We start from the raw sequence: 25366 nt of genomic DNA, 5'->3' as shown, positions 1-25366 counted from the left end.
AGACAATAATTTGAGTTAGCCTTGTCCTGTCTCGAAAGTAAAATGTTAATTCTCGTCTCGATTTTACTTGTTTTGCTTTAGAAACAAGATGAGAAATTCCTCTTCTCGTAACATCAAACAAAACCCAAATATATTTTTGCCAAAAGTCACGCTTCTGCTTATAATGGTGTGAACTAAGCGATAATAAGCTTCTAACTTTTAATCTTCTACGAGATAATAATAATTATTATTAGTTTATTATTATTACTATTATTATTCCTGAAGATTTGGTAGTTCAAGTATTGAAACATCTGAGTATTCAAATATCTGAAAATAATAAAACGTGTCATCGCCATTCAATCGCCACCAAAAAAAGTTAATAAAAAAAACTACTTATTGACGTGGACCCGAACCGAGAACCTCGAGATTACTGGCAAGGAAGCACTGGCTTGTGTTAAAATTGAGTTGAATTAACACAATCATTTTATACTGTGTATACTTGCCTTACAACTGCTATTAACTAATTGTTCGTATTGCAACGTTAAGAAGTGATTTACCACAGTTTCCTCTGTCAAATAAATCGGTTCAAAATATTATAAAAGTTGTAAATTTGAATGTACAATTGTCCAAAAGAAAATTCTTAGACACGATTGGAAGCAAATATGTATACTTTGATAATATTGAAAAGAAAGTTCAAAGCCTTAAATGAAGATTTGCAAAGTCACTGTGGAGATTGTAGAAGAAGGTGTATTGAATTCTTGTTGGCTGATTTCTGCAAGCTTAGCTACAGCAATTTATAAGCAAGCAAGAGAGTCATGGTGGTTCCTATCCAAAGTATTAATAGAATGATTATTGTAAATAGTATCATAAGAAGGAAATAATATCCTGTGTGCACAAGCTGAGAGCTGACGTTGCATTGTGTTCCGGCAAAAGATGAAGGAAAAATGAGATGATAAGAAGGCAGGAATTCAGCTGATGGGAACCAATCGGAGTCATACTTCCGCAGCGTTGGCAACTACTCCAAATGAATTGTCATGAACCAAAATATTAGTCATTTGATTGTTAGAAAGTGATTTTGAAGTCTGTTGAATTGAATAGATATAGCTAATGTTTTTAAGTGCATTTTTATTACATTGTAAAGTATAGGTATTAATGTAGTGAAGCATTTTTCATTTGTAAGTGGGCAGTTACTAGAAGATTCGATTTATGAAGGAATTGTTGAAATTATACTCTTTCCAGACACACACACCTTCCAGAAGGTTTTCTCTCATCTTTGGTACCCGAAGTATCTTCCCAAATCAGATAAATTTTGATGAAAATTACAAATCGTGTCCGACTCTAAATATGATCAATTTTTTGAAAACAGCATTTTAATCTCTTAATAAAATCATTATCATTGAAATATAGTTAGTCATCGACGCGACTTACCACTACCTGACTTATAACCGGTTGTAAAGATTAAGTTAGGTGGTTCTGGCTATTATTATGAAAAACCTATAATGTTTATAACAAATATAGGACTAATATAATATAGTATTTTATATATATATATATATATATATATATATATATATATATATATATATATATATATATATATATATATATATATATATATATATATATATATATTAGTCGAACTATAAAATGTGGACATTCTGAATATTACGAAAGGCAAAACATGGTGTAAGGAGTGACTGATTCTTCCACTTTATTTACCAATGTCAAAGTATGTATCATACTTGCAAAGGTCTATAGATTTAACAAACAAATATATTAAGATTATAGAAATATAATCAATTTTGTATATGAAAACATTATATACTATGTTTGTTTTTATAACATACTAATTTACATATTATTGTAAATATCATTGGCCGACAATTGATAAAAATTTTATTTAACACTACACAGTATAGTAAACGTACTACCAAGGACAGACTTTATGACCAAGCAATCGGAACTAAACTCGATTGTAAGTCGACGACCGACTATAATTCACGTTGAGGTAAAAGCCTTAATACATATCTATATGTTGAAAAAGAAAAAGAAAACTAGAATTGAAATGAAAATTTAAAACAAAAGACTAACATTAACAGTATTTAGTAGTAGCTCCTGTTCTTTATAGAGCTTTGGTGGTGTCTACCTATTAGTCAAATATTTTATCTCGTCTCGTAATTTTTTTAAGAAGTCTCATTTCGTCTCGATTCCCGGAAAGATTTTCACGTCTTGTTTCAAAAGTTTTTTCGTCTCATATCAAAATTTTCTTATATTGTCTTCGAAACTCGTGCACGAAACTTATGCTCTGATTGTTTTCTTAATTTCAGCTAGAAGTTATCAGAATTTTTTAGTGTCCTCGAAAAGTCCACAAACGGTTTGATATGACAACCGTTCGTTGTTGGAGTGTATCGTGTAATGACTTGCGTATCTTTAAATGTTGATAAATGTCATTCATTGTGTTCGCACAATCATTTTATCAATATATAGTATTTATTCTATGATTTATGTAATACTAAAACAGTGTTTGATATCTAAGACCTGGATGAACTAGTATTGGTCCCAAGACTCAAGAAATTTCTCATATCGTCTCGTCTTGATTCTCGATGAAATGACCTGCACTTTGGCCTAAATAAGAATAGAAAGAGAGCACGGATGGGGATCGAATCCGCGCCTTTTGATGATGTTGCCACAAGACGAGAAGTTGCTCTTCTCATCTAGTTTTCGAGACGAGACAAGAAACTTCTCGTCTTGTAGGAAATTCTACCGGATGGTCCGGATTCGATCTCCGTCCGCTGTCTTTCTATCTTGTTTAAGTGGAGCTCATTGCACCCAACCTCTGTGAAATTGGTATCTGGAGAAACGGAGAGATGGGAGTAAAGAAGGCTGAACGTAATGTTAACACATCACTTTCTATATCTGCCGACATTACAGTCGATGGTCCACATTAGACTGTCCCGATTGCAGCACCAGCTTGTGGCCATTCTTCACAAATTCAATAACGTAAAAGTACGTAATGCAAAATAAACATTGACCTACCAGAAGTGAAAGTGGTAAACATTTTCAATTTAACTACTTGGACTTGGTCATTTGTGAAATGTACAGAAAGTGAAAGTATTAATGTGAAAATATTGTAAACTCACGTTGAGGGCAATCAGAGATATCACTCGAAGAGAAAATTCCTAATCTGCCACCCACCTAAAATAATTACTACGTGAATGTCGATTGGAGGGTGTAAGCAATGTAAAATATTTCCAATTTCTGGATGTTTCTGGTACGATTTCTTACTTATTGATACTTTCATTGCATGCATTTCCCCTAATTTAAACTATAAACAGTTGAGTTTGTTGAGCGAAAATTGAGAGTTTAAACATCTCAGAAGAAATATTTACTGCTATTAACCTTAATTTTGAACTTGTAAAAATCATCAAAATATAAGTTTCCGTAGTGGTCTTAACAGTTTCTAACGACATTCCGTTTCAACACATACGAGTGCACTCAACAGTCAAAACATTATGACTATCTACCTAGTGACTAGTATGCCAATTCCTGACTCGCACAACAGCAGCAGTAGGGTTTGGCATGCAAACAATGAGGCCTTGATAGGTGGCTGAGGCAGCACGTCTACACACAAACCACTTAATTCCCATAATTTCCACGGAGGGCGATGAGGAGCTTGGATCTGAAACTTAATGACATTCCAAAAGTGTTCAATTGGGTCAAGATCTGGTGAGCTTGGGAGCCACAGTGGTGGTGCAGCAATTCACAACTATGCTCGTCGAACCACTGCAGCACAACGTTGCCCTTGCTACAAGGAGAGTTGTCCTATTGAAAGATGATATTTCCAGCTGGAAACATAACCGACATAAATAGGTGTATCAATGACGTACCGATATCCTAGGATCCGTCATGGTGCCTTCCATACACACTACCGGGCCCTGATGACTATATGAAAGTATTCTAAAACATAATGGAGCTATCACGATCTTTCGTCACCCTAGTATGCATCTCGAACAGCTGTTCCCCTGAAAGATGACAGGTTCTAATCTGTTCATCGTGCTTCATAGGACCATGAAACGTTGTACCATTTCACTGCGGTCCAATGACAATGGTCATATATGTCTATTACAGTTGTTATCGATGATACCTTACGGTTAACACTGGTAGAGTGTAGGATGTAGGCTCAGACACACTTGTACTTCGTCCACTGTAAAAGTTTATTCTTAATTATGCCACAGTTTGTGCCCTAGCTTGTTTTATCAACCTCGACAATGTACGATACCTGACATCTTCAATGAAGTGTGATTGCCCCATGTCTTGTAGTTGGTGCTGGTTTTCCCATTCTTTTCCCAAGTTTGGAAGACACTAACCTCAGCAGCTCGCAAACACTCGACAAGTCCCGCTGTTTCCGATATGTTCGTTCCCATCTGTCAGGCCATCACAATCTGGCCCCTATCAAACTCTGATATATCACGACCTTTCAGATTCTACGCTCAATTACCACACTGATTGATTGAGTGAGACAACTGTCAGCGTCTGGCTAACAGTTCTGTTGTGGCCCGTAATTCTTGCGTCAGCCTAACGACTTCGTTCAAGGAGTAGTGGATGGTCTTAATGATCTGGTTGGTGAGTGTATGAAAAGAAAACGAACCACGAGCTTTCTTCCTAATTATATGGTAAGCGTATACACTTTCTGCATGGGTGCTCATGTTGTTCACATTCCACGTTAAGTTGTAGGTGCACACCTTCATATAATCTTGGTGCTCAAAGGGACAATAAATAAAGTTCAGACTAACCAGAGCACCATCGTGACTAGATCATGAGCGTGCACGACTTTGGCGCGGGAGGTCCGGTCAGTGGCGATTTCAGAGGCTGATCTCGGAGGAGAATGTCTAACTCCGGAGCTGCGAAGTTACCTCCAGAGCAAATCTCCGATTGTGCTCAACAAGGGTTACCAGTATTTTCGCAGTGATACTTTAATCTCCTTGGAAATTCCCTCTTGGGAGGGAAATCTTCTGAAACCATAACTGGGTTCGGGCTCGATTCCTGGTAGGAGCTCATGTAACTCACGTCCCACATTAAGCTGTAAATCACCGTCTCATACAGCCTCGGTGCTGAAAAGGGACGTTAAATTCAATATAAAGCGAAAGGAAAACCAACCATTAGATGGTACTGCAATCAAGAAAAACTTTATATATTTGGGTTAGCAGTTAGCTACCCTTTAAGAGGTGAAATAAATATAAGCACCTAGGTAGTCGTAGTACTGATAACAAATAATCATGGAATTTATGAAGAAACAGAAAAATATGAATAAAATTTGGAAGTGAAGTTCATTCTTCTCAGGAAACTTTCTATCGTCGCGAAGCAACTAGTATCTGGGAAGGGGTTGCGGTGGCTCAATGGTAGAGCGATCACCTCTGGTGCATGGGATCCTAGGTTCGATCCACACGTGAGCTTTGCGGTAGACAAACACCGTGTTCGTGGGTTTTCTCGAAGTTGTCCCATTTCCTCTCACTTTCTTCATTCCACCATTTCATTCGTTTCTCATCATCACCGTCTTCTTTAGCCTAGCCGGCATAATCGTGGGACCTATAAGATTTCATTTCATAGTACAGTGGAAATTAAATGAATATAAGTAAACGGTTGAATAGAACTTATATGATGAGTAAGTTGTACAGTGCAGAGTACAGGATGCGGAATACTAAATTGAGACTGTTATACAGGGTGCGGAAAAAGTCAAGGAACGGTCCAATAACTCGCAAAGTATAAAGTTCAGCAAAATAAAAATAATACGTGTTAAATAGTTTTGAAAAAGCTACCCAATGATACCAAACGTAACCACCTATCCCCACCCCTTTCGGGGGTACGGCGGGTAACTTTAAAATTTTAAATGGGAACCTCTATTTCTTATTGCCGGGGCGCGGGGGTTCAGTGGTAGAGCGTTCACCTCCGGTGCTTGGGGTCCCTGGTTCGATCCCAGCTCGCGCCGTGTGGGCTTTGTGGTAGACAAACACCATGTGCGTGGGTTTTTTTGGGGTTCTCCCGTTTCCTCCCACTTTCTTCATTCCACCATTTCACTTATCTTTCATCATCACCTTCTCCTTTACCCTAACCGGCATAACCATGGGATGTAAAACTTAAAGAGATTTCATTTCATTTTTTTTCTTTTTCTTATTGCACATTTGGATTCTCCAGAAAAAGTGACAGTAATTTGACCCAAAATTGAAAACAGTGTCTTCGCAGATGGCGCTTGAATCGACACAGACACACACACAAAAAAAAAAAAAATCGGTGAAGCAAAAGGTTACGAAAATGCTGACTGACAGGCCCGTGCTCTTTGGGCGTACGGTTAGCATATTGGGCGGCGGGGTCAAAGGTCCTGAGTTCGATCCCCGATCAACTCAATCTTTTATTTCCCCAAATAAATTCCATATGTTTTAATTTCAATTAGTACTTTTTTTGAAGTTACATAGAATACAAATGTCGAAAATTATTTTGCAAACTAGCTGTATGACGTGGTTCTTAGTAATATGGTTAGAGTTGATAGGGTTATTTATAACAACAACAAAAAATGTCGCCATTCGTATTTTTTGCAAAATAATAAAGATGGACAAATACAGTATTATTTTTTTTTATCGAAGTTATATATGAATTCGTTATTTTTGTATATATATTCACATTTAAAAGGTTACTCTGCGTGGGAATCGAACCCATGACCTCAGATTCCACAGTTCAGTGCGCTAACCATATGGCCACAGAGTACGATACTGCGAGGCTACATTTTCATAACGTTTTGATGTCTCTTTTTTGTATGTCGATTCAAGTGTCATCCCTGAAGGCACTGTTTTCAATTTTGGGTCAAATCACTGTCACTTTTTCTGGAGAATCTAAATGTGCAATAAAAAATGGGGGATTCCCATTTAATATTCTAAATTTACCCCCGTACCCCCGAAGGGGGTGGGGATAGGGGTTGCATTTTGTATCATTGGATAGCTTTTTCAAAACTATTTAATATGCGTTATTTTTGTTTTGCTGATCTGTATATTTCGCGAGATATTGGAACGTCCCGGGACTTTTATATATGAAATGTGTGTTGGATTGAACACAGCATTTTTTCCTGGTATGCTATTTTTCTTCCACGATGAAGTTTCGAGCTTTTTAAGCCATGATTACAAGTAGGGTGTGCATCACTGTTAGAAGTGGGGGGCACGGTGCTTCAGTGTTAGAGCGGTTACCTCTGGTGCGTGAAGTTCTTGGATCGATTCCCGACTAAGTAAATTTGTCGTGGACAACATCGTGTCATCACATCATGTCATTTTTAAACGAATACTCCCGGTTCCTCCCACATTCCCATTCCACCGATTCTTCCATTATCATTCGCTTGCCTTAATCATCCGTTTCCCTTAGCCTAAAGGAGATAATCATGAAACATTAAACTGAAGTACTTTGACTGTTTGGGGTATGTACTTTACCATTAGGTTACAACGGATACAATTTGCTAGTTAAGACTTCATTATTTTACATATATACAACATAAATAAACAATCTGTTACAACAATAAAAATAAGTAATCATTATTGGGAATGAAAGTCATAACTTGTTAATGTCATTAAAAATCGTTTTTTCTCGAAAACTATAGCTCAATGATATCTGTAGATTGATATAGGTCCATATTTCATCTTAGAATATTTCCTCTCCTTAATTCTCTAATAATATAGTTTGTATCTGATCTGAAATGTCAGTATGCGGATATTATTTGTCCAATATATTCAAAACGTTATCATACAATTTGGAGTGAACACGATTGACAGTATATTTAGCCTAAAAAGACGAAAGACTGAGACGGTTGGCAACGCTCAGATGGGTGTAGAGCAGAAGGAGTTCATTCAATTCTTTCGGAGGAGGCGGATGCTGGCAGGGCTATCTCGTGGAAGGAATCTTTGGTTCCTCCGTTTGTTGTTTTGTAGCGGCTTCCAGGCGACTACAATGGGCGAAGACGAGGGCATTATTAGATGTGAAGGATTTCTTCGGAAGTCCTCAGTGGGGAGATTTCATGGAAATCAGAAGGAACCCTTCTCACTGTATTACAGAGTCGCCAACTACAAAATAGGACAACAGGCTTAAAGAATATAGGTAGTTCCATAGGTTTTCCCAACCTTATGATGCGTTCAAAATTTGAAGTTGCCATACATTCTGATACGCTTTAAGTTTTTTCGTTTATCCTCAATCTTAAGTATGAAACAACATCTAGTTAGTGTAGTCGACTGAAATCTTTTGTTACTGCCTCTGTATTAGTTTTTTGTTTGAGTTTAAACAAAATCCCTTTTCAACACCAAGATTATACAAGACATAAACCAACAGTTTAAGCACGGTGGCTCAGAGGTAAAGTGCTTACCTTTGGTGCGTGGGGTCCCTGGTTCGATCCCAATCGAGTAAGTTTGTGGTGGACAACATCGTGTTCGCGGATTTTCTTAGAATACTCCTCTTTCCTCCCACTTTCTCATTCCACCAATTCTTCCATAATCATTCATTTGTTTTAATCATCGTCTCCCTTAGCCTAATAGACATAATCTTCGGACGTTACACTCAAAGATTTCATTTCATTTCAATGTGAGATCCGAACCACATGAACTCTCACCGGGATTCGAAACTAGTTTGAAAGCTTTCTGTGTTGCACGTTTTATAATATGCAGTTCACAAGCAAAGGAAATTATTTTGGTCATGTTGCCTAAAAGCTAAATCAATTGTATTCACGTTTGACTTTTTTTTCCTGCTTCTTTCTTTTTTTTTCTATTTAGACTAATTTTCCTCTTATATTCGCTATTCAACTGTAGAGCTGCATTTATCTCCCAAAGGTTTTAAAATACGTTTTAAACGTACAGCCTGCTTATGAACATAAATGGCTTGAAATAGTGTTTGCAGTTTTCTTTTCAATTCTTCTGAAACCAAAATAATTAAGATTACCAAACGTTCTTCTTTACCCAGATATGTTCTCTTTTAAGTACCCTAAAAATGGTTCTGCTGAATGTTTAGTAAAATAGAGAAATCTCTTTTTTTGGGAAGCGGGGAATTTACAAACAACTGTTTCAATTTCAACATTCATATTTTTACATGCATACACTAAATAAACAGAGTGGTCACAAAGTTGTTTCCCCAAACCAACTAATCTTTCACATATTGGGAAAAAGAACTTTGTAACCACCCTGTATGCAGTAGACAATTGTTAATGTTAATATTGTAGCAATGGTTAACTTCCAAGAAAATACGACATCCAGCAGTATGCGTGAAATGGGTATCGTAAAACTTTACTTGTATAAATTACGTCTTGTCGCTATACCATTAAGATATTTGGCAACTAATATAAATATTTTGTTTTTTCGAATCTAAAAAGAAATGTGTTCTTCTTTTAAAGTTTGGCGTATGGTAACTATAAAAAATTTATTTTAACCTGAGAACCAGTTAATTATTTCCCTGTAACCATCTTCAGCCTTCCTGAAACTTTCAGTTGTTAGTTTAGTTCCTAAGTATGTATGAATGTAAGGTGAACTCAAGTTAGATCCCCAAAAAGTAGTCTCCGCCCTACCCATCTCTTATCTTACTTTTCTAGATAGAAACCTCCAGCACACGTGGTAGCCCCCACGTAGGCTAGTAGTTGGCATTGTTGGAAATTAGAAATCTTTATTAATAATAATAAAATTACACACACACACACACACACACACACATATATATATATATATATATATATATATATATATATATATATATATATATATATATATATATATATATATATATATATATATATATATATATATATATATATATATATATATATATATATATATATATATATATATATATATATATATATATATATATATATATATATATATATATATAAGATTTGCACAAACTCCGAGAGGTAATTCCTGACATCCAAAAGTAAACAAAAACTCCTCTTGCATATTGTCGAATTCCGCGTCGTGTATGACTGACAGGAGTCAAATTGCAATCGAAACTCCAGTCGTGACACTCGGAACGGAACAGCAAGATGTGCCCATACTTCGGGAGGTGATTCGTAACATTAAAAAAAGACAAAAAGTCCTCTTGTATATTGTTGAATTCCGAGTCGTATACGAGTGAGAAGGGTGCTAACTTGGAATCGAAATTCGAATCCTGAGAATTGAAGAGGACTTTGTTTTCTTTTGATGTAACGAATCATCTGGTGTTTTCTTTTGATGTAACGAATCATCTGGAGTTTGTGCACATCTTTCAGGTTCATATATATAAAGGAATTACCTAGAGCCATAATTTCTTTTAGATAAATCACCAGATCTAATTCTGTACGATGCTCTTTTTTCCACTTTCGACCCAGGAAAGCCAAATTTGTGTGTGTGTGGGGGGGGGAATGCATGAAAACTTATGCGTTTCTCGCGGCTAATAAGAACGCCTTGCTTGTATGGAACTCACATTACGTCATGGTTGTGCGAGTTTACATAACAGCATAGGATAAATACTGAGGAAGGGAATAAGGATGTTTTTCCCTTCTCTTTTAATCTTAGTTCAGAATTAAGACCTGACAAGGATGGGTCCTTACATCTAGTTATAAAAGTAAAATTGAAAACAATATTGACAAAATGTTTTTGCCAAATAACAATTTGCCGCTATTTAACCTAACAGTCCCCATAGTAACTTTATCTTTTCCTAGGTCTTACTTTGGCAGTGAAATAAATTGGTAATTGCTTTGCAAAGCGTCCCTTGCAATGTAGTGTCCTATATTGTCAGTTAGCAGTCGTTTCTCACCGTTGGATCTTCTGGCTGTTGCTGCTATGCGATTCTCAACGTCAGTGTAAACGCCCCGAAGGAAAGTTTTCTTTTCCAAAGGATTTACTGGCTATCTCTTCCTGTTTTTGGTCTATGGAGCGGAAACGAAAAAGGACGATTGGGAGCGATACGGGCCTTTGAAATTTCATAACTTGTTACACTTTTTTTTTATTTTATTTAACAAAAATCATTATGCATTTTACAAATTATCAGAAGTTGTTTTTACAAATTATTATTATTATTATTATTATTATTATTATTATTATTATTATTATTATTATTATTATTATTATTATTATTATTATTATTATTATTATTTTCCAATCAGCAGCTAAAGATGTAATGATTCTCAGAAATAGCCACTTAATAGAACTTTAATTCTTGCTACATTTATATAATAGGTTTTATATTCATTTTGTAATGATGAAAGCTATACAATCGGCATAAAAAAATGTTATTATAGCTTTAAAAATCGAAACACTCGTTGGTCCCTTTTTTTTCGAAAATCAAGAGGACAAGCATATGTTGAACAAGTGAGTCTCGTTCCACAGTGTGAGACTATAGTAGACTTTCCAGCTATTCGATACTCAAACTTGGAGTAGTACAGTGTACTACTCCAAGTTTGAGTATTGCTATCCCTTACGTTGTGTGTGTGTGTGTGTGTGTGTGTCTATGGGGATTAACATCAAAATCAAAAGTGGCAATTGATGTCTACCACTTCTGTTGCAATATAAAAGAGCAAAATGAGAGATGAAATGTATTCTTGGTACTTCTAATTTGAACAGAGGGTTAACGGAAGATTTGGTGCCATATTATTGGGACGCTGAATCTATCTCACGAAACCATTTCTCGCTATCTCTCATTAATTTTTCTCTATGGAAATCAATATTCGAACCGGAAGTACTAGTAGATTTTGACAACTTCCGATTTCGGTAGAGTGTTGCAAGTGATGGTAGAATGTTCTCTTGAGACTCTTAACCGATTGAGAAAAACACTTGTCGCCATCTATTACCGTTTCTGTTCTATAGCGATGAACGTTAAAACCAAAAATGGTTAATTTCTATCACTTCCAATTTGAATAGAGGGTTAGCTTAAGATACGAAATCTATTCTTAGGACGTTGAATATATTACAGAAAAGAACTTCTCGATATCTTTTAAATTTTTTTGGTCTATGGAAATCAGTATTGAAACGGGAAGTAGCAGTAAATTTGAACCACTTCCGGTTTTGGCAGAGTGTTTTGGATGGTGATGATATGTTTTTTTGATCTGCTGAATCGATTGCAAAAAAAAAAAAAAAAAAAGTTTGTCGCTATCTATTATTGTTTTTTATACGGTTAAAAGCGTTGAAAGCGGCAATGGCTACATTTAACGGCGGTTCCGATTTGAATAACAATTTAATGGGGTAGATGAAACTTATTCGGAAGGACTCGGAAGGACGATAAATCGGTTGAAAACAAAATTTTGATATCTCTTACCATTTTTTCTCTAATACCTGTCGACAGACAGACAGACGCACAGGCGGATGGATGGACATTGAGGTTCTATAAGTTTTCTGACACTTATAGTTCGGAAGTATTTTTAAAATATAACAAAAAATTGTATTTTTCAGGGGGAAAATGTAAGCAAGAAATGACTAATATATGACAAATTGTATATCTAAAATTTACTTTCATTTTACAATATCTCGTCTATAAAGGTTTATGTGTGAAGAAAATAGCACATTTGTTGAATGTAAAACAGAGATGCGTTAATGCAGCTGTGCCGATAGAAACTTCACAGGAGTATTTAAATTGTTTATTATATTAATAACTGTTAATATTATAATAGATTTTTTAACGGAGTTTTTGATTATTAACACGATAAACTACGACTTTACTTGCATTAATGTACGCAGAGCCGTAGCTAGAGATTTCGGCGCCCGAGGCGAAATAGAATTCGGTCCCCCTACATTCACCTTACTAAGCTTTTCCTTTCTTCTTTTCTTTTCTTTTTCTTTTTGTTTCAACATATAAGAGAAACAGCTTTGTTGTTATGCTACGCTGATTTTTTATGAAGCTGCTTGGACAAACCATTGCAACAGCCCAAAGCGACCATTATGTATTCTTTTACAAATAAGAGCTGTTTTCAAGAGGCTTATTTTGGACTTTTTGTTAAACTTGACAAAACTACTTTTGATTATATACAAATCCATTTGGAGAACAGTTATGGAAATTTACTTTTTACAACATTTCACACTATCGTTAAGAAATGAAATTTTAATACATTAGAAACTATGTGCTTTTAAAATGTTCAAAATCAGTGACAGCATTAATTTCCAGTAATAATTATAAATTTCTGTAATTTCATTATGTATGTGACTAAACAAATAGCACTTTAATTTCGATTCTTTTACGGTAAAAATATTTTGTGAAATGTAACGGAAATTCAAAAGGAGCCTTCTTTGCAAATTTCTCAAAGCTTTCATTCTCACTGTCATGATTAATCTGATTAGATAGAAAAACATGATTATCTAAGCAAATTCATCATCATCAAAACACCGAACACGTATTTTTAGACTTTAACCGTTTCTGATTTTGAAAACACTCCTGCCTAGATTTCATTACTCAGCACCATGTATATCACATCGTCATTAACAAGACATATTTAATAACGTTTTAAGGTGATAAGTAAAATCTTGTGACTTTTATTGAAGCGTTTGGGTAGCGAACGGAGCGAGCAAGAAAATTTATAACAAATCTATTTCTTTGCAAACCAACAACAATATTGATTTAATAAGGAGCCAATACGTTTTCTTGGCGACGCGTCATTTACTGATTTCTAACACTTTTCTTTCTCTTTGCTAGTTCGGTGCCCTCTTGTTATCAGCGCCCGGGGCGACCTCCCGCGCGCCCTCTCTAGCTACTGGTCTGTGTATATGTCATTTAATTTGAAGTATTATACTTTGTTTTTAATAACTTCGTAGACGGGGCTAATTCTCGGTAATTTGAGCAGAAAAACATGGTAAAAATTTCTCACAAGTATTAAAATATAATTTGACAACAAATAATACGGAAACGTGGACTGATACGTCTCATAGAATTTGCTTTCAGAAATATTTGAATAGTTGTCGACAAAATTAAAAATATTAATATTACTATAAATTGTCCATATGTGTCAAAACGTATGTGTAGTATGGGCAGGTGTTATGGATAAAACGAGCAAGTACCTGTCATGAGTAATTAAATTATTATTCATGAGAAACTAAGACCAAACACAATAATAGATTAAATGATGCTCAGGAGTTCACACATAACACATTTGAGCCGTGAAATAGCATTACAGAATACATGAAAGCATTGAAAAGAAAATACACAGTGTGCATTCTTAGCTACTTGAAAAGTACAATGTTAGACGTGGAAACCAAATGCTATAAATTTATATCTATATGACATAATGGAAATAAAATTCAGTTTTTGTTCATATGTTCCGATTCAATTCTTACGTATGTATCATCTGCTTTTGCGTTTGGTTTAGAAAGACCAATTCGTATTGTACCGAACTTGTTGATTGTCTTTGTCATATTTGCCGATTTTTGCCACGCTTGTGATAATGTGTCGCAAAATTCAAGTTTAGTGAAAGACCGACCATTGTCATCACGGATTTCAATACTTGCCAAAAATTAGTAAGACTATCAGTGATCTTAAGAGAAATTTCTCAGTTATTGCAAAATATAATTTTTGTACTCCCAATATTATTTTTAAAATTCTCTTTTATAATGAAAAAGGTCTGTATAATATGAACTTGTTTCTTCATTTATCTGAGAATTACTCAAGACATGTTTGTTATATCTGCCCATTTTATACAAAATGAGTATACGCATATTATACTCAATGACAATATTTAGTAATTTGTAATACTGCAGATAGAACGCAGTAGGGTAGCTCCATCCTTTGCTGTGTAGTGATGACGTAATGGCTATCGATTACGAGAAATTAGCTGATTTTTGTACTCTAAAGTTTATAGTGGGTGAATTTCTAACATCCATGATACTGAAATTTACAAATAGCAAAATGCGCAATTAAAATAACGACAATTACTTACATTTGTCCTGCAAAATAACGCAATATAATAGCGTAACCATCGTACACTTTCACATCCAGCTTTTATTTGCTCCACACAATGTTATCAATTAACAATTTTAGTTATAGATTAATTCTGGTATGAATAACCATAGATCTGCCCACATTATCGAACTGCCTATATTTCGCAAAATTACCCCATAACCAAAAGTGTAATAACCCATTTTAAATCGAAACATTTAATCCATATTAGCAGGATACTACCTCAATTCTTTTAATCAATGTAATACCTCAATCCACGATATTTTCCGCCATTACGATAGTGACTCGTTATTTTCTCTAACAAATCCTCTATTTTAAACAAATGTGAACAACAATTAGTGTTTTTGCAGAATAGTGTACATATTATTCCCGATAGACTTCGAAACTACAAGAGGATTAAAGTGTCTTTGTATACGTATTTTCTGTACACGTTCCATGGTTATGTAGCAATGGTATGCAGGGGTCTATCATCACCTTGTGGTTAACAATAGGGAGCTCATACAAGATGCGGAGGTAATTTCCATTGGAGGGCTTCCACTACAATTTATCGAAAGTAGCCAATGAGATAGAGGATGAGGACAAGATGTGATGACTGGCAGTAGGAACAATGATCTCTCGCAGCATCCTCCCTCCACAGGGGACAAGAGACGCTTCTGGGAATCTGCTTACGAGAGCCAGAGAAAGGGAGCGGCTATTCCAAAGAATTCACCATTAGACAGCACGGGGTTGCCTCTTTGCTCGCATTCTGTAGTTACATAGACAACACACCTTGTTGTCAACAAAAGAAGTTTCAAAACATGAAGAAATAGACAGAAAAAATGTTAGAGTTTTGTTTCCAGTGATGCTCAACCGGATGTTCGCAACCAGATGAGTAGAAGGATATCCACAAATGTTCTTTCTAATTTCGGCATTTTACTATTCATAGTCGATTAGCAGGACTTCTTTGATACATTAACCATGAAAGAAAGAAGTTCTTTTGCTGTTCTGTATCGTTGCTGTAGTTCAGTGTCTCACCCCTACTAATTCATTCCACTTAAGCTGATAGACAGGTGAAACAAACTTCCCATTATTTTGGCGTTGCAAGGGGGAAAATGGCTTACTTTGTCAGGGAGGGAAACTTTTTCTAAGATACATTATCGTGTAATTTATGAATTATCACCTCAGTTCACTCGCACTTGGCACTGAGAAGACATTGGTGTTTCTTTCAGCAACTATCAACCTCTTCTGCCCAACAAATATCTTTCGTTTTCATGCTTAGAGAGAGTACTGGTTATTATTTATGTATTAAAGATTTGAATTTGGACATGTTTTAAAATGCAACTACTAAAAATAAGAATTCATTTGTTATAAAGTTGATTTCAAGAATTCTTTATCTTAGAGTCGGGTGGGATTGTAAGGCAAACCAATCGTATAAAGATTTTACCTTTGTTTCTAAAAAAGATAGTCATATTGATATATGCAAAATGTATGAATTGAGCATTATATGTGCATATCCCTCTTTTTCTTTCTCTCTCATTATACAGTGTAAGGAAGAGTTTGAGATAACTACTTGCTGTAAACGGCATTATGATTTTTACGTCTATTGAAAATCGTCTACGTCTCATAATTGGATGTGATACCTATCAAGCAATTTATACATTTATCATCTTCTGAATTTTAATTCCTTGTGATTTTGTCGTTATTTATTAGAAATACGGCGTAGATTATAAAATTACGTATTAAGATAGTTTGAATATGCTTTACTCTGTTCATCTCACTTGCGTTACTATTGTTGTAAAGGTCTTCAAAATTGGATATCCTTAATACTTTAGCGTCCTTAGGTTGTGACACTGAATAATTAATAAGGTTTTGTGAATTTAAAATTCATATGACATAGTATGTTATAAACAGTGGGTTAACAACACTGTTAATCTGACGATATTACGGAGTATGTCAAACAAATTTCTCCTGGCGTTATTTATCACGTTCAAAATGTGAGCGTTCCTTTATTTACTGTATTACTTTAACTTAAAAATATAACACGATTTCAAGTTGTAAGGGTACATATTTTATATTCTACGAACATTTTTTCAAGACTTACAACAGTTCATCTAAATTATCTTGCACATCGATACATGTACCGGGTATATCAAAAGTCAGGGACCATACTTAAACTTCCTTATGAGTAACAAATGGAAAGAAAGTCGTTGGAAACAAGTGGTTATCAATCTAAAATGTTGGATTTTTTTCAATTGCAGCGCCGTTTACGCCCCATGCTGTAAGACACCCTATGCAGTAGTCGAAGTGAGACGGTGTGCAGTGATATGCCATACTGCCTCTGGTTTTTCAGTAATGAAGGCATACCACCTCTGGTTTTCCAATGATTAAAACATACCGTCACTGGAAAGTAGATGCTAAATACCTTTAATAAATCCATTTTATACACAGTAATTGACGAATAGCTTTGCACGTAAAAGGTTTTATTTGTTATGTAGAAAAGCTGACAACTACGACATTTTTCTTACCTTTTTCCTACCATTTGTTTTTAAAATGGGGTGTCTGTAAAGAAGTTCACCTAGTTTATATTTTGGTGTGCCATATTGAATTGTTTCTTTGTTATGTATGTGTGTATGTGTATGTCTTCTTGCCTTAATACATATAAATGCCGTGTTTTGGGCATAGGCACGTTTAAAAGTTGTCTGCTGTGGGAGCGGACCTTCCGGGTGTTAGAATACCCCACAGTCGAGTGAGGGACCGGGAGTTTTCCTGCAGGAAGTTATTAATATCCTCATTCGGTTTTTGAGTACTTTCATGTATAATTCCCTATAATACAGCATAAGGGGATGTTTTGTTTCAGAAAGTTGGAGGAGATCAAAGTCTCTCTCTGGCCCCCCGCGTTACTACAGAGAAACTCTTCAATGGTTTTCAGTCATTATGTAAATAGGAATGCAATTTTTAGGCAACATATTTTCACTGCATTTCAACATTTAGGTAGTCAGTATGTCAAGTCAAAGTCATAATAAAACATACCGCCTCTGTTATTTTTCCCCCATTTCGAAAACTGACCGTATGTTTAATGAAATAGCAACGTTGCTAATCCATCAAGTTGTTGATTTTGGATCTCACCATACCAACAATATAGTATTGTTTGGAAGGAGATTCAAGGTGTTTTAGGTTCCCTTACGTAACAATGTGCACGTTTCGCATGCCATTTTTGCTTTCCTTTATTTTTCGTTACAACTTGCAGAATGGTAACATTTTTTTTCGTTCAACATAGGGGTCGTGGCCAGTGTGGGGGGGAAGCCAAAATGGATGATTCAATTTTTAAAAAATGGTACAATTTTAGATTAAAATCACTCTTTCAAAAAAAAAAAAAAAAAACTTTCCTCTCTTTCCTTCTATTGTATCTTTACCAGTAGCGTAGCGTGGTATTCCGAAATGGGGATGCCAAAGTTAGTCACTTGTACGATACAATACTACTAAAATTAGCAATACATAGCTATACCGATGGGAAATATAGGGTTGTAAAATATTTAGGGGGAGGCCCCCTAATTGGTGACCTAGTGGGACATACAGAAGCAAATGCGTGGATTACGTCAGAAGTCAATAAGCAATTGTCTCAGCTTCTTCTTACCACTACCGTGTGACAAGAAAACTCGACCCCGCTGTTGTATGAACATTGTTTCCAGTATAGTTCCCTTTATTTCTTTCTCGTGGGCAGCTTCTTTCTCCGCATGCCATACTTCAATCTCGTTCTTTAAAAAGTCACCCATAGAAATTTGTCATCTTGAGTCCGAAACTCAGACGCCCATTCGTGAATATGGGCCTGCGTGTATACGTATATCATTTGAAGATGTAAATAGAAAACACTTAAACCAACTCTGGGGACCTGTTTCTGAGTATGTATTTCGTTGTCAGATATCCAGATACTGAAGGCAGGAGCGCAAATCTGTCTTCAACAGTCGGGGAACGGGTAAGACCGTTCCCATTTTTTAAAGCGATGTTCAAAACATTTATGAAGTTGAAAAACAATGCTGTGGAGGATCAGAGTTGTCTACAACATTTGGAGGAGGGCATATTTGAGGCTTACTCTGGGGGGAGGGGTGATGAAACTCATATTACGGTAGATGAATCTTATTTCTGAGGTGAACCTGTTGTATATTATATACCAGGCGATGTAGATAAAATTGTGATACGTATCAAGTGTCGTGAACACATTCTGAAATCTGAATACATGCATATTTATAATTGATATGTTTCTATTTACGCATCCACAATGATCCACATTAAAATTTTAGGACACTTGTTTTATAATAATATAAATAATGACTTTCCCTAAACTATGAAAGAAAATCAACTATGTATGGCGCAACAATACTCTTATTTGAGCAAAATTATGATGATCACAATAGCATTATATGAATCGTTACAGGAATTAAACAAATAGTTGAAAATAGACAAACAATAATAAATGATAATGAAATATTAAAAAACACGATTTTTTTTTTTTAAAATGAAACAAGTTAAGGGAAGCAATTTCATCCCACTTTCCTTTGTGGCATTCGGATACAAATCATCACAATTTCAAATCGGGTGGAGGCTACATGTCCCCTTCATCTCCTCGGGATATGTGCTAATGACTGAAGGGCCCAAGCAATCTTTGCGAGGGGCGAGAATGCTTGCTCTCTTGGTCTACCAGATCGGTGACCGTGATTCTACAGAATGCTTTATATTTATGCTTGTGAGTGTGAGCTCCCTCAAAGAGTTTCTGGCCACGCCTCTGGACGTACTATGTATTTATGATGAAGATTAATAGTTTGCCTTTAATTACCATTACAATTACGATGCATTTAATTACGATTAAAGCATAACTATTTTTATACTATTATTTACATAACCGACATGCTTCAAAAAGGCATTGAACTAGCCATTTCTGCTTTGTTCTCTTTCCTTGACGTTAGCGCTCGTACGTTCTGTACAGAAACTATAGCTTAGTTCAAAATAGATGGAGTTGGAAATACTTGAAGATATGCCAGCGTACAACTAAAGCAAAATGTAGAGTTGCAAGGGGTGAAGGGAGTTAAGAAAGCAAGTAGTTGCGCATGCGCACTCCACAGAAAGCAGACGAAAACCCCGTTTCTTGCAGTAGGCCTGGATGCCCAAGGAACATAGCATACGACAAGAGTAAAGATAGAAAATGTGCATCTGAGTGACGCGCATGCGTAGGTTCCGCTTATCAAAGTAAGGCGAGAGAGCACATCCAGAAGATTGCAGTGAAGATAATTGTGATAATTACAAGCAAACAATTTATATACAATGGAATACGTATTTTTTCGTATTAATAGGGGATGCCGGGCGTACCGGCGTTCCTTTACGCTACGCCGCTGATCTTTACTCATAATCGAGATGGCCCATTTTGATACATCCGATATATACTCCACCTTATCCAACCATAGTGAGCCCCGAACGTAGTAAATATCGTATTGCCATCTATTTACGCATCAATTCTAGTTAGCATAGAAGTGCGTGAAATATAAGTTGCAATATTTAACCGTAACAAACAAAAAATAATCTTATAAAAATATTGTAAAAGTACAACTTGATGCATTTCTTAACTAACCGATAACACTATAAAGGTCACCAAGAAAGTTCTATCGCTTTTTGTGGAGGTCTATGTTCAATTGGACCTCACACCATGAGTTCAATGCGAATGGAAATAAAACGAACGTCAGTTGTTGGTGTGGGTGTATCAAATATACCACCTGGTTGTGGCAGTTCATTTACACCGTGAACTTGTGTAACGACAGGGTGAACATAGGATCTCCACAGAGCGTCATAAGGGCGTGTATGCTGTACGAGTTCAAACTGGGGTCAAACACTGCTGCAGCGGGGCGAAAGATATGCCAACCTTTTGTGAGGGTATCGTGACTACGCGGACAATGCAGTGGTGGTTTAACAAGTTTAAGGATGGTGGCGAAACACTCGAAAACGCACCACATGCCGGAAGACCAACGCACGTACAAAATGAAGATCTTCAGGCAACAATTGAAGCGAAGAGTGGCCAGATATGTGAGGAACTGGAACTACAATTCAACGTGAGTGGAGAAACCTTTTGGCAGCACCTCCATCAACTTGGGAACCATTACAAGTTGTGTCTATGAATTCCACATGATTTGACTCTGAGCCAGAAGGCAACGCGAGCAGACACCTGTGTTTCTTTGGTGTCTCGTCTGAGGAAGGAGCCATTTCTGGACACGGTGCTAACATATGATGTTAAGTGGGTCCTATACGAAGCTCCACGGCGCATCATCATTGGTTAGTATCCCATGAATCGGTTCCGAAACAGCCGAAACCACCACTGCACCAGAAGAAGGTCCTCGTGTACGTTTGGTGGACTGCTCGCTGCATCGTGCATCGGGAAATGCTACCAGTTGGTCAGAGCATCAATGCAATTATGTACTGTCAGCAGTTGAGCCATGTTCAAGAAAAACTCAGAACTTTGGATGCAGCACTTCTGAATCTTTAAGAAGTCCTCCTGTTACAGGACAACGCTAAGCTCCACGTAGCTAGGATGACCCGGGACACCATTCTACGCCTTGGATGGGGAACACTATTGCACCGTCCGATTATCACCTGTTCCATTCCTTGGACAATCATGTTAGAGGACGCCAGTTCAAATACCTAGTAGAAGTGCAAAGTTCACTTGATACCTTGTTCGCTTCACGGCCCACGAATTTCTATCGCGATGGAATGCATGGCCTTCCAGAACGTTGGCAGAAGGTCGTTGATGCTGATGGGTACTATTTTTGATATTTCAGGTACGTCTTAATCGACATATCGATGTTCGAAGGTGGTGGGTGAAAAAGCGAGAGAAATTTCTTGGTTACCTTTATACATTGATATTAGAGAATATATTTATTCTATCGTTTTGTTGTTCTTGTTCCCTCTATTCTAAAGGGGACAGTGAAATTAACATAACGGGGAGGAAATGAGAAAACTTAAAAGCTCATAGCTTAGGCTCTCTCCATAGATATTGACGCCATATTTAAAAAATTGCGGCTACTTTTGTCAAAGTAATAGTATTTCTCGGTTCTGTTTTTCCATTTCATGACAAATAGCTATAAAACCATCACATATATAAGTTAATAGTCAGAAATAATTAAAGAAACAAAATTTGAACTCTTTATGTGTATTAAAATATTTCCTCTGCCTTAAAATATGAAGCTATTCAAGTGGCGCAGAGTGTAGTATTTTAGACTGTGTAATAAAGTACAACGAAAGCATTACTCGCAAAATTTTCAAAACTATTACTTCTCAACAAATTAACATAATTTATTCATCTTATCGATATTGAAGGTAATGAGTTGCTATGCGACAGGCAGTAATGTAAATTTTCCGGAAAATTTTCCGATTCATAAAAACATACTCTACTTATTCCTACATCGTTGTTTAGCCTTAAAATTTATTTGTAATAAGTTTCATGAAGTGAACACTTAATGATTCTTCATTTCTGTAAAAATGTTTAAAAAAAACTTCAGTGTATTCTTCGCTCAAAATTCACCTGTGACCTCACAAAATCATATTTCGTTATTTTAATACGCGTAAGGCGATGTTTTCTCATAGCTTTAAAACACAATAAAATCAAAGATTTTTTTCCTATTTTCTGTTACAAGAATAATCTTAATAAGGAACTGGAACTTATATGTAGTTATTTCATTACATAGGCAGACGTATGTGTGAAGAAATAATTCAATTTTCTGTTTTTGAAATAACTGAAATTCACAAAGGTTTCTTTTCTCTTTCTTGTTACATTTTATACAATGGGATGGAATATTTGAATTCTACGAACTCGATTTATGTTCCCTGCACTTTACTCTCTCACACACACACACACACACACACACACAGAGAGAGAGAGAGAGAGAGAGAGAGAGAGAGAGAGATACTATGTAAGTTTTTACTTGCCAACTCAAAATATTAGAAAATTTTCCGGATCCTAAAAGTTAATTGCAAAATTCTAATTTATTGCTGTCTAACTTTCCTCTACAGGAATTCAATTTTATAGCTCAATGTGCAGTTAAATGTAGTGGAAAATTTTCCGCTCAACATCACTCTACGTAATATTCAAAATTGTCCGGGTTATGAAAAGTTTCTCCACTTGTTTCTACATCGTAATGACAATTTTCCGATCCATGAAAATTCCTTTCACTTGTTTCTACAGAGAATTACAACTTTCCGATTCATAAAAAGTTGTTTTACTTTTTGCTTCAAAATGATGAAAATTTTCCTGCTTATAAAAAGATTTTTTCAATTTTTCCATCACGACAGAAACTTTTTCGATTCATGAAAAATTGTTTCACTTGTTCCCACATAGTACCGGAAATTTTCTGAGCCATGAAAATTTTCAGATTCTTTAAACGATCTTCCACTTTTTAACATTTCTATACATGAATTCAATCAATTTTATGGTTAATTGTTACTTGATCACTGATACTTGTTTAGAACGGAAAATTTTCCGGAAAAATATGGGGGGAAATTTTCTGAAATGCAAAATTTTCCGTGGAAAATATTCCACCTCACATCACTAGCCACAGGAAATGAAATAATAATGTTATTGCATTTGTTAAATATTATTATTAACATATATGTTCATATATGTCTCAGACGTAATCATTATTGTTTTATCTTGCAGACTCTGATGTGAACAGTAGAATAATAAAAATCAGTGTTTGTCATCAAAATATCCAAGATAATGACCACGGAAAACCTGCTTTATGTCTCCTTATGCCGGGACTCCACTTTCTCTCCATCCATGTTAGACGGAGACGTAAGAAATTGCATCATTTACCAGAATTGTGACAAATTTTCAGGTAAGGCAATGTTATCTTTGCGAGAGAAAGAAGTTATTACACCTTCTGCTGAAATCCGCAAGGATAATGTCCTGGAAAAACTAAAAGATCTGCAGCCAGTCTTGTATATCACTATAATAACCAGGGGTGTAGCCAAGGGGGGGCATCGGGGCCAGACCCCCCCAAATGGTTTCCTGGCCCCCCCAAATAACCAGCTTTTAAAACATCATAGTAAAACTATCTCGCTTCATTCATTTAAAAGTAACGAAGTTTATTGACAATTAATAATTTACGGTAAAATAGTATGGAGAAATATTGTTTTTCATACCGATCGATCTCTACCTTATACCGATCGAGAAATAGGATACTTTTTTGTGACAGCAGATTACACAATTTACTGCGATTTATATTTGACAGTTTGAGGACAAACATTTTAACAAGGTACTATAAATACAGCCATAATCGTGCTGATGAGGTACTAAGGTACTAAACTGATTTGTAAGTACAGTATATTTTTATATGCTTTAACAAGTGTTTTAAAAGACATAGAGGATGGAACATTTTGTGAGAAACAATGTTTTTATTCAATTTGGATTTCATTCGCTCTCTCTTTTATTTCTACTCAGTGTAATAAAATAATTATGTTTTTTTAGTCACGAATAATAAATAAATATTTGTGTCAGGAAACCGTAAAGAAATTAAGTGAAATTTTAAAGAAAATCAATCTTGTGTAGATAGGTTCTGTATACAAGGTCTTAAATTTAAATATAAAGGTAACCAAGAAAAGTTTTGTTGCTTTTTCACCCACCACCTTCGAACATCGATATGTCACTTAACCTGGAAGATCAAAAATAGTCCCCATCAGCATTGACGACCTTCTGAAAACGTTCTAGGAGGCCATGGAATCCATCGCGGTAGAACTTGGTGGGCCGTGAAACGAAGAAGGTATCAGGTGCATTTTGGACTTTTACTAGGGATTTCAACTGGCGTCCTCTAAGGTGATTGTCCAAAGAATGGAACAGGTGATAATCGGACGGTGCAATACCCGGGGAATATAGTGGTTCCCATCCAAGGCGGAGAATGGTGTCCTGAGTCATCCTAGCCACGTGGGACTTAGCGTTGTTCCGTAAACGAGGACCCATTTGCAATTCAGAAGTGATGGCTCCAGAGTTTTGAGTTTTTCTTGAGCACAGCTCAACTGCTGACACTACACAGTTGCATTGATACTCTGACCAGCTGGTAGCAGTTCCCGATGCATGATGCACCAAACACGCGGAAGGACCTCCTTCTGGTACAGTGCTGGTTTCGGCTGTTTCGAAATCGCTTCATGGGATGCTAACCAATGATGACGGCGCCATGGAGCTTCGTATAGGACCCACTTTTTATCACAGAAATGGCTCCGAAATAGTAAATAAACACAGGCGACTGCCGCGTTGCTTCTGGCCCGAAGTTAAAACATGTGAGACCCATCGACCCAACTTGTAGTGCTTCCCAAGTTGATGGATGTGCTGCCGAATGGTTTCTCCACACACTGAATTGTAGTCCCAGTTCCTCTTTGTACAGTGTTGGTCTTCCGGCACGTGGTGTTTTCGGGTATTTCATCATCGTCTTTAAACTTGTTAAACCATCGCTGC

This window comes from Thermobia domestica, chromosome 1, assembly GCF_964235325.1.
Source record: "Thermobia domestica chromosome 1, izTheDome1.hap1.1, whole genome shotgun sequence".
In the NCBI taxonomy this organism is placed as follows: Eukaryota; Metazoa; Arthropoda; class Insecta; order Zygentoma; family Lepismatidae; genus Thermobia; species Thermobia domestica.
This window is presented reverse-complemented; position numbering follows the sequence as displayed.